The sequence below is a fragment of the Microtus pennsylvanicus genome, chromosome 5, assembly GCF_037038515.1.
Source record: "Microtus pennsylvanicus isolate mMicPen1 chromosome 5, mMicPen1.hap1, whole genome shotgun sequence".
Classification (NCBI taxonomy): domain Eukaryota; kingdom Metazoa; phylum Chordata; class Mammalia; order Rodentia; family Cricetidae; genus Microtus; species Microtus pennsylvanicus.
In genome coordinates this window covers 133,149,331-133,165,508 of record NC_134583.1, presented here as the reverse complement: position 1 = coordinate 133,165,508, position 16,178 = coordinate 133,149,331, and the positions used below count along the sequence as shown (strand labels likewise).

Below are 16,178 nucleotides of genomic sequence, written 5' to 3'. Positions count from 1 at the left end.
ATACTAAAAGGACCTTGAGATTTCAGTCCTGTGCTCCAATTTGGGTCTCTGTCTCTGTCTCCTTTCATCGCTTGCTGAAAGTTAATATTCAGGAGGATGCCTAAATGGGAGGCGGTGGCGGGGAAGAGACAGAAATCTTTAATAAATAAATAAATTAAAAAATAAAATTAAAAAAAATAAAATACTAAAAGGAAAAAAATAACTTTCTACTTTGTTTCTGATTCCAGGGAAATCGTGTGACCTGCCGCTATATTGATGACGAAGCAGAAGCGTGGCTTAAGAAGCCAAGTGTGCTGCAGGAAGTCTGGCAGGTGAGGCCCCTCTGTTCCACCAGCCCTCGGTTCCCACTGTGAGAAGTGGCCTTCTTCCCAAAGGTTCAAAGGTGGAAGGGTGTTTCCTAGTTTGACGCATTGTTCTTTCTCTGCTGCGGGGACTTGGACCTCAGACTCTTTGCTCTTAGAAAGGAACCCGAAGCCTGGTTTCCTCCTACCTCTACCTGCCCCCTTACCTTTTCCTTAAGGGTCTTAATTCTGACCCATCATCCTGAGTCTGTGATGGTTGCCCGGTTCCTTTTGCACTTGGATCTTGGGGCGGGTTTGACACTTTGCATTGGCTCAGTGACCCGGTGTCACATACTGGCATTAACAGCCACAACCAGGGAAGCAGTGGAGGATCTGTCAGTGACAATGCGGTTTAATTACTACCCATGGCTTGGATTGGACTTTGATAACCCCCTGGTTTGTTTGCCAGACTCACTGGGTTTTCTTCCTGCTGGGTCATTTATCAATTGTATCCTCTTCAATGATTTCCTTCACCGTTGAGGCACCTGTCCCTTTGCCTGTAAAATGGAAGGAGTTCTCTCATAGCACCTTAAAAGGGGTAAAACACACAGTATGGTCACCATGTGAGGGCAGTCTCCATACATAATGATATCGCCACTATGATGTCCAGATGTGTGAATTAAAGCATGAAAACATCGTTCCCTTCTTTGGTGTGTGCACAGAACCACCTAACATCTGCATTGTCACACAGTATCGCAATAAAGGAAGTCTGAAGGTAAGCAAAGGTATTGACTCTTCTGTTGGTCTTCACTAGTCAGAGAGTGGAAAACCTTACCCATCTCTCTCTCATTCATCCATGCACACTTCCGTTCTGGTCTCGTTAAAGTCCTGAACTATCTTAAGCTTCTTCATGGGATCAGAGTAAGGTGAATCTGCTGACTCTCATTTTCCTTTGGAAAACACATGAACTTGGCTTGTTCTAGAATGTCACCCCTCTTCTTGAAACTCACCCCTTCCCTGGCACACGACCATCAGGTTTGCATCGGGGAAAAGATGACTTGGTGGAATTCCAGACTGTATCCTTTCTCCACACTGGATGAGACTATGCGATCTTCTGTGATGATTTTCCACTTAGGCCCCACATGCCCCGCCTTCCATTAGCTCCAGCTGAAAAGACACAACCTCCATGATTGTCTGCCCCACTCGATGGAGGGAGCTCACTCTGCGTCAGCTTCAGTCTTGGTGATATTTGGAATAACTGTGTTTTCTAGGATGTTTTGAGAAACTCAGATCATGAGAGGGACTGGATATTCAGCTCTCATTTGCATATGACAAAGTCAAGCATCACAGAATCTAACTTAAAGAATACATGTCATAGTGCTGCTGAGTTTTCCTTCATCGTTGTTGGCTCTCCTTAAGTGTCTTTCAACGGAATGAACCCCGCTTTAAATCTGATCATGTCAATCAGATGTTCCATGATTTTCTCATTCTCTAATCACATGTCAGTATGGAGGGACAAAAGTGCTTGAAAAACCAAAGGTGGACTGGATGCTGGACTTCCCAGTCAAGAGAGAGGGGAGAACTTCTTGTTCCAGTTAGAATTCCATCAGTGGTCAGCAAGTTGAGCTAGGAAGGATATGCCTTTCTTCTCTCCAGCCCTTGTGTCCTTACCCAGAAACTGGGGATTAGTACTGCAAAGCTAAAGGTGTGGGCTGGAGGTGTAAATCTAAGAGGGTGTGAAAGACACAGCTTTGATTTGGGGCACAAGGGGCTATGACGGCTGTAGATAGAGGAGGACGATGATCAATAACAGTGCTGTGATTCCCATTAATGAAGAAAGAAACTGCCTTGGCCTGTTGATAGGGCAAAACTTAGGTAGGCAGGGAAAACTGGACCGAATTCTGGGAGAAGGAAGGTGGAGAGAAACACCATGATCCATTGCTGGAGAGAGATGTGCTGAAACTTTGCTCGTAGGCCACAACCTTGCGGTAATACACAGATTAATAAAAATGGGTTAAATTAAGATGTAAAAGTTAGCCAATAAGAAGCTAGAGCTAATGGGTCAAGCAGTGATTTAATTAATACAGTTTCTGTGTGGTTATTTCAGGGCTAAGCTAGCCAGGCGGCTGGTCAAAACAGGTGACCTCCTCCTACAAACCAGTCTTCTATATAGGGTGCACATCAGGGTCTGGCGAGGACCATTCAGAGTTTGGTAGAGAGAGACTCATTCCTTCCATGAAGCTAGGGGTTAGGCAGGGAGTGGGTGGCTAGATCCAAAAGCCCAGATGACTCATTGTAGGTGTATAGACAGATGGTGGTGAAGGATGAGGAGGGCAGGTGTGCAGGTGAAAAGACCAGCTCTGGAGTGTGCCACAGCCAGTAAATATGATCCAGGAACTTGAGGCTGTCTCCTCAGCCTGGACTAGCATGTAGCTGTCCTTAGTGTGCTGTGTACACTTCTGCCATTTAAAAGGACCAAGAAAAGCACCTGGGGGTCAATCCTAGAGAGAAAGGTGCTCTGACTTCCCGTGGTAGAAACTGATAGTGCAATCTCCAGTCAGCACTGCACTCATCAATAAACAAGCCCCTTAGAGGACTTCCTGCTGGGTGCTGGGCGGCAACAAGCATGAAAGCTCAGCCCTGTCCTTACTGAGGCTCGGGACACTGAGCACTGGGTGACCACGTAGTCTATTCCTATCTGTGCTTTCGTATAAGGCGACTGAAGGTTGGCCTGTGTGGCTTCAGAACCTTTCCTTCCTCAAGGGTTGCACTGCCCTTTGTTCCTGAGGAACCAGGTTGGTCTGGCAAGACTCTGGCTTTCTGACTCTGGTGGAAAGCTGGCTAGCATCTTGTTGCCAAGCAAGGTAGGCAAACACAGCCTTCTCCATGACTGTGTCTCCAAGGGCAGTCCCGGAAAACCACCGTTATTACGGCCGTAAACCTTTAATGAGTAGCTGTTAAAGTTTTGCTTTACTCCTGGGCTGTTTGAGGACAGATGAGGACTTCTGACTGTCACACATCAATGACAAACAGATTCATATTTGCCTGTGTTTCCCCTATATCAGGCACCGGAGAGACTACCAACGAGCCAAGGAGCCGTGTTAGAGGGCTGAGTATTTACTTTGGATCTGATTGTAGGAAGCATAAGGGATCAAGGCTCATTTCCTGCCCAATAGGGATCCCAAGCAGTGATATGATCTCGCAAAAGGCTTTGGAAAGCACAATAAAGTCTGTAGCGTTACAGATGGCCCTTCCTTTCTAGGTAAATGGAGCATCGATGAAGTCTGAGGATGAGGGATGATTTAACACAGAAATTATTCTAGAGATTTAAACTTTGACTCTATCATTTACTGGTCATATGACCTTCACTACCCTGAGACTCAGAAATAAAGATAATATCAGAGTCCTTCTCTGAAGTTGATTTGAGAGTTAAGTATATAAAGTGTTTAGCTCTATGGCTACCCCATAACAGATATGTAATAAATGTTAATTTTTAGTACTAACATAATTCTTCATACTTACTAATAACTTCACAATGGGTCTTAAAAACTGTGCTCTCTTATTGAAATCTCCTAAGAATTCTATGACATAACATTGCTCTGTTTGAAAATGGTACCGTGAGCTACATGTGCTAATAAAGAACACTGGAAATGTTGTTAGTCCAACCTGGGATACGTCTCAAGTATGAAAGCAATCCACGAGCAATTTGAAATCTCAATGAAAAAAAAATCCCACAGATGTTTTCATGTTGACTGTATTTGGAAAAAAAGATATTTAAGTGCACCAAATTAAATTCACAGTATTGTTAATTTTCACTTGCTTAGCTTTTCTTAAGATGGCTGCTGAAAAAATTAGAAACACGCCTATGACTTGCATTGTGCTCGGTCAGATGTGATCTCACTAATTAACGACCAGCAGTAATTGCTCCATTTTCAGGAGGGAATAAAATGAGGCCTCATCAGGTGACATCACCGGCCCAACAGGTCAGCGTCAGCTTGGAGGTGTGGCTAGTTTGTCTTTAAAGGCTGTGTTTCCTCTCAGGCTTCCTGCTAAGCACCAGTGAACACAAACATGAGAGTCAGGTGTAAGAGCCCTGGAGACCTTCCAGAAATTTCCAGTCGAGCGAGTGGTACAAGTCATGGTCAGGTGGTAGACTGCCTGAATGCGAGATATCTACCTTACGGATCACGGACATGCTCGTAGTTCTGTTTGTTCTCTGACAGTATGCATTTTCACGCTGTTTCGTTAGGAAGAAAAATAAGAACGAAAGCTTGCATGCCACCTTGTGGAGATCACTGCATTCCCAGAACCCCGCCATCCCTCAGCATGTTGATTTTATACATGTGAGCTCCACGAAAGCCCCTGCCTTCCACTGGGCACTAAACTGCTCTTTCCTTACTGTGAGGCAGGGAATGAGAACCCATGTGACACTGTGATAAGTCTCCTGCGTGGGGCTGGACCGGCAGGGGCAGAAGGAAAAACATTGTGTGTCTGCAGGGCCAGGGAGAGCTCTGGCTTGCTCTCAGGTCTCACGAGATCACACACTTGGCTCTTAGCCTACTTGATGTGAATAGGGGTTCAGTTTTGCCATCTCAATAGCAAGCCTACTGCCAAGATAAAGCAACCCTGTCCCCTGATATAGTGATATATCCCTTCTCTTAGTCACATCCTTGTTGCTGTCTGTATTGGTCCACATTTCCAAAGCAATATTGGCCGTAGGGTGCTTAGCTTGTCAGCATCACTTGAGGTGGTATCTAAGAGGCTCAAGGCTTAGGGGTCCCAAGCTTTAAGAATGCCCCCCTCAGTCACTCCTTACTGTGCCATCCAGTGCCTCTGGAGTCAGCCTGCCTGGCCACTTCATCCTTCCCAGTTGGCTCCTTGCCTAATGGCATCTAGTTTACTCTTGTGTAAGGGTGTTGGAGGCATGCGGCCTCCCCTCCCTTCTCTCCCACTGACCTTAGAAGCACCCAGAGCACCAGAACCAGAGTGGTGCTCAGGGCTCGAGAAGAGGCTGGGCTTTGAAGACTGTGAAGCCTGGGGTTGTCCCAGATCCATCCCTGCCTACATGTGAGCCTTCAAACTGCTGTTTCCTTATGTGAAGAATGAGGATAATCGCCTGCCTCAGAAAAGGTTGCACATGAACGGGTAAAGCACACATAGTATGAAGAGCTCATGGATGTTTATTGCTGTCTAGTTGTCTATAGTGTGAGTGTGGCTAGCAGCCATGTCTGTCTGCCTGTCATTGGCCTCTTTCCTCAGCAGAGGGAGCTCGAACTGGTCAAGACCATGGTTGGAATCTGACCTCAGAGTGCCCAGCCTACCTCCATCACTGCCACTGCACTGCCTGGCAAATTACTTCTCTACCTCCATTTACTGACCCGTAGGAAGAGGCTCATGATGATGCTCCCCTCCTCTCCAGGATCATTCAGGAGTATGGCAAGAGTTAGTTTACTTAAGTGGCTTGTAGTCACACCTGACAGTAGTCACACTTGACAGTAGTCACACATGACAGTATTCACACCAAACAGTATTCACACCTAACCGTAGTCACACCTGACAGTAGTCACACATGACAGTATTCACATCTGACAGTATTCACACCTTACAGTATTCACATTGAACAGTATTCACACCTAACAGTAGTCACACCTGACAGTTACCCTTAAAAAGAAATATAAAATCCTAAAGGACCCTATAATAAGGAGGCTGTGCCATTTGATGTCAGAGGTTTCTGTTCTGCCTGGCCTCTCCTCTCTGGGTCAGCCACCAGGTCAGACATGCTGAATCTTTCCCAGTAAGCCACCAACTCGTGGTGCTACACAGATTACTAAATATGGGTTAAAGCAAGATGTGAGAATTAGCCAGTAAGAAGCTAGATATAATGGGCCAGGCAGTATTTAAATGAATACAATTTGTGTGTTGTTATTTTCGGTGGAAAGCTAACCATGCGGGAGCCGGGCGGGATGGAAAGCAAGCCTGCTTTGCCTCTTCACTACAGTTGTGACTAATATTTGAGGGTTGACTACAGGGTAAAATTCATTCACCCACTCTAGATTATCACTCGTTTATTTTACAGAGCAGAGGGCCAAATCCAGTGCTAGGCAAGAGAATTAACCCCCAGTCTTATAGCTGACAATTGACTTTGTGTTAAGCTTGCCTCTCAAATCCATTTTTTCAATAGCAGCTTACTGATAGTATTATTTCTAAAAACGTATTTATTTCTCTGTGTATGTGTGTGTGCCTTCTTAAGCTTATGTGAACCAAGTGACTAAGTGCAGTGGGTGCCAGAGGTTGGTGTCCAGTTCCCCAGCAGTGGAACTATAGGTGGTTGTGAGCTGCCCTGTGGATACTGGGAGCCAAACCCCTGGGTCCTCTGCAAAAACAGGGTGCTATTAACCACTGAGCCAGCTCTCTACCCCTTGATAGTATCCCCTTCCTTCCTTCCTTCCATTCTTCCTTCCATTCTTCCTTCCATTCTTCCTTCCATTCTTCCTTCCATTCTTCCTTCCTTCCTTCCTTCCTTCCTTCCTTCCTTCCTTCCTTCCTTCCTTCCTTCCTTGATGTGGGAGTGTCATATATCAATTTGTTGATTCCTTTGGCTAAGCAATAAAGAAACTGCTAGGCCCATTTGATAGGCCCACCCTTAGGTGGGTGGAGTAAACAGAACAGAACGCCCAGAGGAAGAGGAAGTGAGGTCAGACTCCACAGCTCTCCTCTCTGGAGCAGACGCAGGAGAGATGCCATGCTACCTGCTCCAGGGAAGACGCACGCTATGAAGCTCCAACCCAGGATGGACTTAGGCTAGAATCTTCCCGGTAAGCGCACCTAGGGGCGCTACACAGATGATTAGAAATGGGCCAGAGCAGTGTTTAAAAGAATACAGTGTCCGTGTAATTATTTCGGGGCATAAGCTAGCCGGGCAGGCGGCCCCCCCATTACTACAAATGACGCCCAGACGTGTGGCTAACTAAACCTACTTAAAAAACCTGAGAAGGCTTAAAAATAAGGAAGAGAGCGTTTAACACAGATTTTTGCTGTTTGTTGGTGGCGTGCTGTAGAGAGATTTCCTGATTCAGCGACAGCAGCAGAAAAAAAGCTGCGTTATTTTAAAGCGCGGCTTCCTGGGGCTTTGCCGCCAGTGCAAACTCTGGCTTTATGTTTGTGTTCCCGCTTGGGATCGGAAGGAGAGTGCTCTGAGACCGTGGGATGACTCAGAGCTCCCCGCCTGCTCCTGGGCAGAAGGCAGAATCAGGCTTAGGCAGGCGGAAGAGCATGGCGGATTCCTGCCGCCATACAGAGACGTGTTTTTAGACTGCGCAGTGCTCTGCATGTCAGATTTGGATGTTACTTGGATGAAAAGAATTTCTGTGCTGCACGCTCAGTCTCAGAATTAAAGTGCTGAGTGCTGCTCCTACCTGGTAGCCCCAAGAGGCTTCCTGACTCAGCTTCAGCTGCAAAACCCTGCAGCTCATTAAGAGGTCCTGCCACGAAACACTTAAATGGTGTTGACGAAAAGCTGAACACATGCTTTTCGGTTTTCAGCCGTAGCAGGAAAAAAAGCTGCGCGTTTAAAAATGCCGGCTTTCTGGGCCATCCTGCCAGGGCAAACTCTGACTGTTTGAGGCAGGAGGGCCGGCTACCGAGAGAGGACTTGAGTGTTGTCTGTTGTAGCTCGCTGGCTGGCAGGGACCTTGAAATGCCAGTTGTGGCTATAAACATGGCTACAGCCAGTACCTCAGCCATGAGTCTGTAAAGCTAAGGATCCAGCCGGCAAAGCCACGCCTTCAGTCCTACTGATATTGCTTGGTAAATTAAAGACTCATGTGGTCAGAAAAACAGAGAGAGATACAGTAAAGAGATTCAAAGACAAAGAAAAATTTTAAATGATTTACAGTGTTAAAAATATATACAGACTAAAAGTTAAAATTCTTAAAGTAAACCTCTGTGACTTCAAGGTGTGGTAGCACACGCCTTTAATCCCAGTGCCTAGAAGGCAGAGACAAACAGATCTCTGTGAGTTCAAGGTGTAGTAGCAAACACCTTTAATCCCAATGCCTGGGAGGCAGAGACAGGCGGATCTCTGAGAGTTCAAAGGCAGCCTGGTCTACAGATATACGCTCAAAAAGCAAAAAGTTAACTTAGGAATGTCACAGCTTAGATTCTTAAGCGCCTAGTGATTTAAAGGCGCAAATCAAAAGTGCTCCTGGATAGTAAAAAATTGCAGATTCACAATAGGACAGATTCAGACCACTGAATGAGTCACACTGTTGGATGAATGTACGTAGGCTTGGGACAGAGAAGAAAAAGAATATAGAGAATAAAGTTAATGGTTTAAAAAAAAAGGTAAAGTCTTTAAAGAGACAGGATAAAGTAAAGTGATAGAGTAAAAATAAGCCGCGTAAAGATGAAAAATTCACAGAGAGTCTGGATTCTTTGTATTATTGTGTTTTCTTTAAATTTTTTGACTGTGAAGGAGCTAAGTACAGAGAGATATTTCATTATATTGGCTGCCAAGCTAAACCAGAATGGATATAAGGGTATTATGATTTCAGAATTTGGATCTAAGGATATGATACTTTGGAAAAGAGATTCTTCTTTTGTTTTCACAGAGGATGAGACTCTATGGATTTCTTCTATTCCGATTTGGTATGATGGACCACGTCCTCCTGAAGGGTTGCTGTGAACATCTTCAGAAAATAAAGCAACTAGCACACAGGTTATACCATGAAAGACCTAATTAACGACGCCCCCATTCAGCAGGAAGCAGTTTGGAGAGAAAAAACTGCGCCCATGTTCCCAAATATAGTTTATAAATGTTCTTTTACATTTAAAGGGGGAAATGATATAGGTATGAATAATTTGTATTGATGGAGATTTACGGTCAATTTTGTTACATGTATAAATGTTTCTGATGTAATTTTTACTTGATAACTGTTTTGTTATATGTAATTTTGCTATGTTAAGGTTAAAGCCTTCCTTTTTTTTGTTTAAACAGAAAAAGGGGAAGTGATGTGGGAGTGTCATATATCAATTTGTTGATTCCTTTGGCTAAGCAATAAAGAAACTGCTAGGCCCATTTGATAGGCCCACCCTTAGGTGGGTGGAGTAAACAGAACAGAACGCCCAGAGGAAGAGGAAGTGAGGTCAGACTCCACAGCTCTCCTCTCTGGAGCAGACGCAGGAGAGATGCCATGCTACCTGCTCCAGGGAAGACGCACGCTATGAAGCTCCAACCCAGGATGGACTTAGGCTAGAATCTTCCCGGTAAGCGCACCTAGGGGCGCTACACAGATGATTAGAAATGGGCCAGAGCAGTGTTTAAAAGAATACAGTGTCCGTGTAATTATTTCGGGTAAAGCTAGCCGGGCAGGGCAGGCGGCTGGGGTGTTTGTGGACGCAGCCCAGCCGCCGCTCCATATTACTACACTTCCTTCCTTCTTCCTTCCCTCCTCCTCTCTCCTTCCTTCCCTCCTCCTCTCTCCTTCCTTCCCTCCCTCCCTCCCCTCCTTTTTTCCTTTTTTTTTTAAAGACAAGTTCTTACTATGTAACCCTGCCTGACTTGGAACTTGCCAGGTATCAAGCTGGTCTTGAACTCACAGAAGTTTGCCTGCATTTGCTTTCCAGTTCTGGAATTAATGGTGTACACCACCACTCCTGGCTTGATGGTATAAATTTTAATATAGTGAATGTTTATTTCCCCAGAGGTAGCTTGAGGAGGTAGAAAGAGTCCTGGCCTAAAAGTATCTACTTCTAATTTAATTTGACATTTAACTTGATATTCTTTCTTTCTTTCTTTCTTTCTTTCTTTCTTTCTTTCTTTCTTTCTTTCTTTCTTTCTTTCTTTCTTTCTTTGTTTATTTATTTTGAGGTGGGGTTTCTCTGTGTCCTGGTTGTCCTGGAACTCACTCTGTAGACCAGACTGGCCTTGAACTCACAGAGATCTACCTGCCTCTGCCTTCCAAGTGCTAGGATTAAAGGAGTGAGCCACCACATGTCTGGTTTTTAACTTGGTATTCTTAACATAATAGCTTGTGTTTTTCTCCAGGTTACAAAAATATTTTTTCATTTCTAATTTTTATATTATTTTAATTACAATATAAAATATTGATGTTAATCATATAAAATATGTTTCAAAATATGTATTCTTTGTCTCATGGACCCAACATTAAGACAATCTTATTTCCTACCTGCGACTTGGTCTTCTCATCTGAAAGAAGAAGGATTTAGGTGATCTTTAGGGACATTCTGAAATGGAATCTAGATGTGATCCTTGCTGAGCAATCTGAGAAATACCCCATTCTGCAACCTGTACTTTTTCACTTCATTTTATCTGTGACAAGGAGCATGCTGGGAAATGAGGAAGAACTATCAAGGCCACTGTTGATAGTTGGCTGGCCACAGGATTCTCCTCTAGGCATTTTTTTCTTCTATAAGACATTGGCTTCTGGAATCTGCTGCCTGTCAGATTCACCCCCTAGGCATTTTATATGCATTAGTCCCGCGAATCCCTGAAAACCACACACAAGGTCCATTTTTCAGTCGAGTAAGTTGAGGCTTAGAGAAACAAAAGGTACCGCTTCAGTGTAGGGGCAGACACAGTACAGTCTTCAGACGGCACCGCTTCAGTGTAGGGGCAGACACAGTACAGTCTTCAAACGGCACCGCTTCAGTGTAGGGGCAGACACAGTACAGTCTTCAGACGGCACTGCTTCAGTGTAGGGGCAGACACAGTACAGTCTTCAGACGGTATCGCTTCAGTGTAGGGGCAGACACAGTACAGTCTTCAGACGGTACCGCTTCAGTGTAGGGGCAGACACAGTACAGTCTTCAAACGGCACCGCTTCAGTGTAGGGGCAGACACAGTACAGTCTTCAGACGGCACTGCTTCAGTGTAGGGGCAGACACAGTACAGTCTTCAGACGGCACTGCTTCAGTGTAGGGGCAGACACAGTACAGTCTTCAGACGGTACCGCTTCAGTGTAGGGGCAGACACAGTACAGTCTTCAGACGGCACCGCTTCAGTGTAGGGGCAGACACAGTACAGTCTTCTGGAGACTTTGGCTGTTTGACTGTTGTCAGTAGCACACCTCAAGGACAAGAAGTGTTTTCCTGGGACCTGTGTTTGGGAGTTGCGTCTCCACTGCGGTCCTATGGTTCCTGGAAGGGGATGCTAAACATCTGTATCCTTTTCAAGCCGTATGAGCCTCTTGGATAGCATGATGGGCAAGATGGAAATGTATGCCCATTGCCTAGATGGATGGGCAAGGGTGGAAGTGGGGACCTTCCAGATGGTGGCAGAGAAGAGGAAGTGGAGAAACTCCTGTTCACCATGTTGCTGGTATTCAAGAGCAATAGTGGATAGAGCAAAAGAGCCGGAGGAAGGAGACATTCACTGTCTTAGCAGCTCTACACAAGGAGGGATATTTCCATTCTTCTTTTTCTAAGAGAATACCGAGCTTTGTAAAAGGGGACCAAGAAACAGGGGGTAAAGTCCTGGGTGGTGAGGTGGGGAGGGAGGGAGCGGGAGAGGAGAGAGAAGGAAGGAGGGAGGGGGAAGGAAAGAGGGAGAGAGGGGAAGAGGGAGGGATAATTGTGTATGCATGCAAAAGTTGGCAAATTGGCGCACCTTATTAATGAAAATACGGGCAAACCTCCCAATCCTGGGTGATAGGAATGTGGTTTATGTGGAAGGTGACGGATGCAGCAATAGGATACAGCCACTAGATGGCAGTCTAGCTTTATGTCCAACCACTAAGGCGCCACCATTGCTCTCCTGTGTCTCTGAATCTTTGCTTAGTTCAATAAATGCCTGTGGCATCAAGTTCAAAAATTGCTTCGACTTTGGTTCCTTTTCCACCTGAGCATTTCCTGAACACTAGGGAAAAATCATCTGCTTTTAGAATCCTTGTTCGTTTGACCGTCAACCAAGAAGTGGAAGCAGGGATTGAGATAGGATCTCAGAGACCTTAGCTTGGAACTCACAGAGATCTACCTGCCTCTGCCTCCCGAGTGCTGGGACTAAAAACATGGTCCATCGTAACTGTCTAGGTAGTGGTCCTCAACCTGTGGGTTGTGACTCCCTTGGAAACCTCTAGCTCCAAAAATATTTACTTTATTATTCATAACAGAAACTGCAAAATTGCAGTTATGAAGTAGTAAAGAAAATAATTGTTTGACTGGGGGTCACCACAACATGAGGAACTGTGTTAAAGGGTCATAGTTTCTAGTCTTAGGGAAGTTGAGAACCACTGTTCTTGAGCATAGGGGATTTGAACACACTCATAATAGGAGAACAGTTGGTTGAAGTAAGAATATTGGCTTATGGATTGGTGAGTGATTACACTCACTCCCACATCTGCACACCAAGTCTTTAGCACCAAACTCTGTAAGCAATAGGAAGGACTAACATGTTTTCAGTGAGAAAATGTTTTTAATGAAGCTATTTGTGTGACCTGTCCCTGACCTTCCCCCTCTCCTGCAATTCATAGCCGCCACTTGCAATCTCTCTCTAGAGATAATGCGAGTGAATAAGTACACGTCACAAGAATCCCGCTAGGTGGTAAATTTAATGAGTAAGATCCTAGCCCACTGAAGCCAGAGGGTCTGTGGAAGTGGAAACAAGCAGGAGCTCGCTAAGAACTCTCTTTTCTCAGACTGCAGCTTCGTTGGGGAGCAGCTCATAGCCGGGAAGTCTGTAGAACCAGAACATTTTGCATCTGTTTTTCTCTAACATTGTGGGAGTCACAAAGCTGTGCTCTCTCAGCTCCCCCTTGCAAGTGATCAGTCTCCTCAACGACTGGTACAGTTTGTTCGGCCACACAGTAGAAACCCATGATGTGCACAGGAGAGCTGTGATGCCCACAGACTCCTTATCCACCGTCTCCAGGCTCACGGGGACAGACCGCATCTCATTTCACCTCCATTCATGGCGGAAACGCCATACTTCATTGGTTTGTCTTCTTGGGAAGGGGTTTGATTAGTCCCAGGGGTACATGCGTGTCCAGAGGCACTGTGGGGGGGGGGCAGCAGAAGACTTAGTCACCGAAGGGATTGTCTTGCAAGCTGGAAGACTTGAATTTGATCCCTAACCAGGGCTTTGTGGTACAAAGTTCTCAGTGCTGGGGAGACAGAATCAGGGAGATTGCTGGGATCCACTGGCCAAACATCTTAATTGGTGAGTTCCAGGCCAGTGAGAGACCTTGGCATCTCAAAAACACGTGTCCTTCAGATTCCAGGAAGCTGATAGCTGCTCCCTTTGGATCCTCTGTGAGCCTTGACTTCTGTTGGTATGATCCTTAGCAATCCAGGGTGAAGATAGACTCTTCAAATTTAGACTGTCAGGCTGAGGCTAAAGGGAGTGGGAGCTATGTCCCGCATGGTGCTATTCAAGGGGGCACGTAAACATGGTCCCCGGAGTGAGAAGAAGGTGGACAGCAAAGCCGAGATAGTGTGACTTTTATAGTGGTGCTGATGCTGCTCTTCGGGTTGTTGGACCTCTTTGGAGGAAGAATCAGAGCACAGTTACAGGATGCTGTGTTCCTGTGCCTTCATACATCTGCAGGGCACAGCAGAACCACTCTGCCCATGTCCTGGGGCAGACAAGGTTGGGGGGACAGTGTGGCCATATCCCTGAGTGACAGATACTGAGTGGGCATCCCCTAGAACTCTCCACAAATGCCAATGGCACAGAGAACCTTTGAGAACTGATCCCTATCCCTGCTCTGCCTAGGACACCATCCCCTGAAATTTTCCTCCTGCTTTCTCTCCTCTGGGGCACTTAACATGAGTGGTTCTGACATCCAGTTTGTGTTTGTGAAGGTTGTTCTCAGGAGAGAGAATGTGGCCTAGAACTGGGTTAAACCTTGCATAATATTGGGGGTCATCAAGAGAGAAGAGTTCCCACAGGTGGAGGCATTCCTACTGCTTGACTTCCACACCGTTTTTCAGTTCTACTGGATATAACTGTACCTGCGAAAGGCTGAAGCCTTGGCCTTTTAGGCTTCAGTTACTTCCATGCCAATAGGACTCTAGACTCTGGTTTTATTAGAAGGACTGGTGGAGGAGGGCACAGATCAGAGATACAGATGTTTAGATGCGTGTGTGTGTGTGTGTGTGTGTGTGTGTGTGTGTGTGTAGGTGACCTCATTGAGACTGGTGTGTAAGCACTTCTAGGTCCTTGCGTGGCATGAGAACATTTGGGGTTAGCTAATATGGACTCTGCTTGAGAGATCCATTTGATCCTTCGGGATATACCCAACTTGCACTTGGCTGCTTGTCTAGTGGGTTCTGACCTTGGACTAACTAGGGAAATATGGCACCACAGTTGTCGTCTTTAGAGAAGCGAGCGCCAGCTATGGGAAAGAGTGTGTGGAGGGACCAGGGCAAGAGCAGACTCTGAAAAAGTGCTGGACCTAGGCGGAGTGCAGATCAATGAGAGTAGAGCTTTGGAGTATGGGGCCTCAGGGGAGGGGCTGGGAACAGGGGGTCTTGTTGTCTAACCCCATCTCCTCATGAACCCATGCTTCCCTCATGGAAAACTAAGGGTATTTCATTGTGTCCTTTTCAGGTTGAAGCCAGCGGAGAGGCATACATGGTGGCCGGCGGGCTTCCCATCCGCAATGGAGCTCAACGTACAGATGAGATTGCCACCATGTCCTTGCATTTGCTCAGTGCCACCACCCACTTTCAGATTGGGCACGTGCCTCAGGAAAGACTCCAGCTCCAGACAGGCCTCCACACAGGTAGACAGAACTGAAGGTAGGCGGCAGAGCGTCCCTGCGTGTCCACAGGGGCTTTGGAATTCAGCCCTGGGTCTGAAGCTTTTAGGAATACAGTCCTTAAATGGCTACAGTGTCAGGGGACCACAGAAAGCACACAAATTTCCAGTGAGTCTAACTGATTTATGAGAATAAGGACACAGAAACTCTGAGATGTTTGGAAGGCCCAGGCAGGCCGAGCGTGGGAGCCGTCTGGGCTGCTGTTCCTCAGGCCTCCCTTTTACCATTGCTTTGATACATTCTCTTTTTGTCAAGCCCATTGGCCCGTGACCTGCAGGTGAGTGATTCCTACTTGGTTTCATATTCTTTCGTTACGCTTTTGGAAAAAAAAATTGAGGAGTCTTGCAGCTGGGAGTCACAGCTGAAGTTGGCCTCAAATTTGGGATCTTCCTGCCTCAACCTCCCCAAAGATACCGACAGACACACATCTCGATACCCCTTTGAGCAAATGCTTCATCTTCTTCCTCTGCATGAGTCCTCCCCACAAATTATGTAGCCATGGTCCTACTATCCAACTGAAAGCAAACCCGATCTCCAGCCAGAATCCATTCCTCGAGTTCATGCTGCTGCGGGCTTTATTTACATCTGCAGCTCGTAAAGAATGTGGTTAAGGCTCGCCTCTTGGTTTCTGCAAGAAGTGCATACACCCGTAGAAGCGCTTCAGGCGCTCTGTGACATATATTTTCAAGCACTGCTCCGAGAGGGCATTAAATAAATTCATGCTGACTTAATTTCCTCTATGAACTTGATAGCCCATGTGGAGCCCAGCCCTGGGGAAGGCAGGCGGTTAGACCTCTCTATTGTTCCAGCCTTAGGTCCTGCGGTGGCCGGTGTGGTGGGAATCACCATGTCTGTTTGGGGACACTGTGAACATGGCATCCAGAATGAAAAGCAGCAGTTTACGTGGGTATCATTTGCAGCGCGGTGTCCCTGTCCCCTTTATCTTTAACTGGTGGGTATTTTTAGAAACTCATTTGCATTTTGTCTCCTGTTTGCCATCTGGAAGATAAGCTCATTATTCCCAGGAGACAGCCTGAGCCACCACTGTGTAGACAGCATTGTTTTTCCCTGGGTGCTCAGTGGAGCTACATGAAAGCATATGGCTTCCTCCTTTTAACCC

General features: G+C 46.1%; 1 pseudogene; it reads left to right on the top strand.

The window, feature by feature from the left end:
- LOC142851430 (guanylate cyclase 2G-like) overlaps positions 1 to 16,178 on the top strand; it is a 41,179-nt pseudogene that overhangs the window by 22,095 nt on the left and 2,906 nt on the right.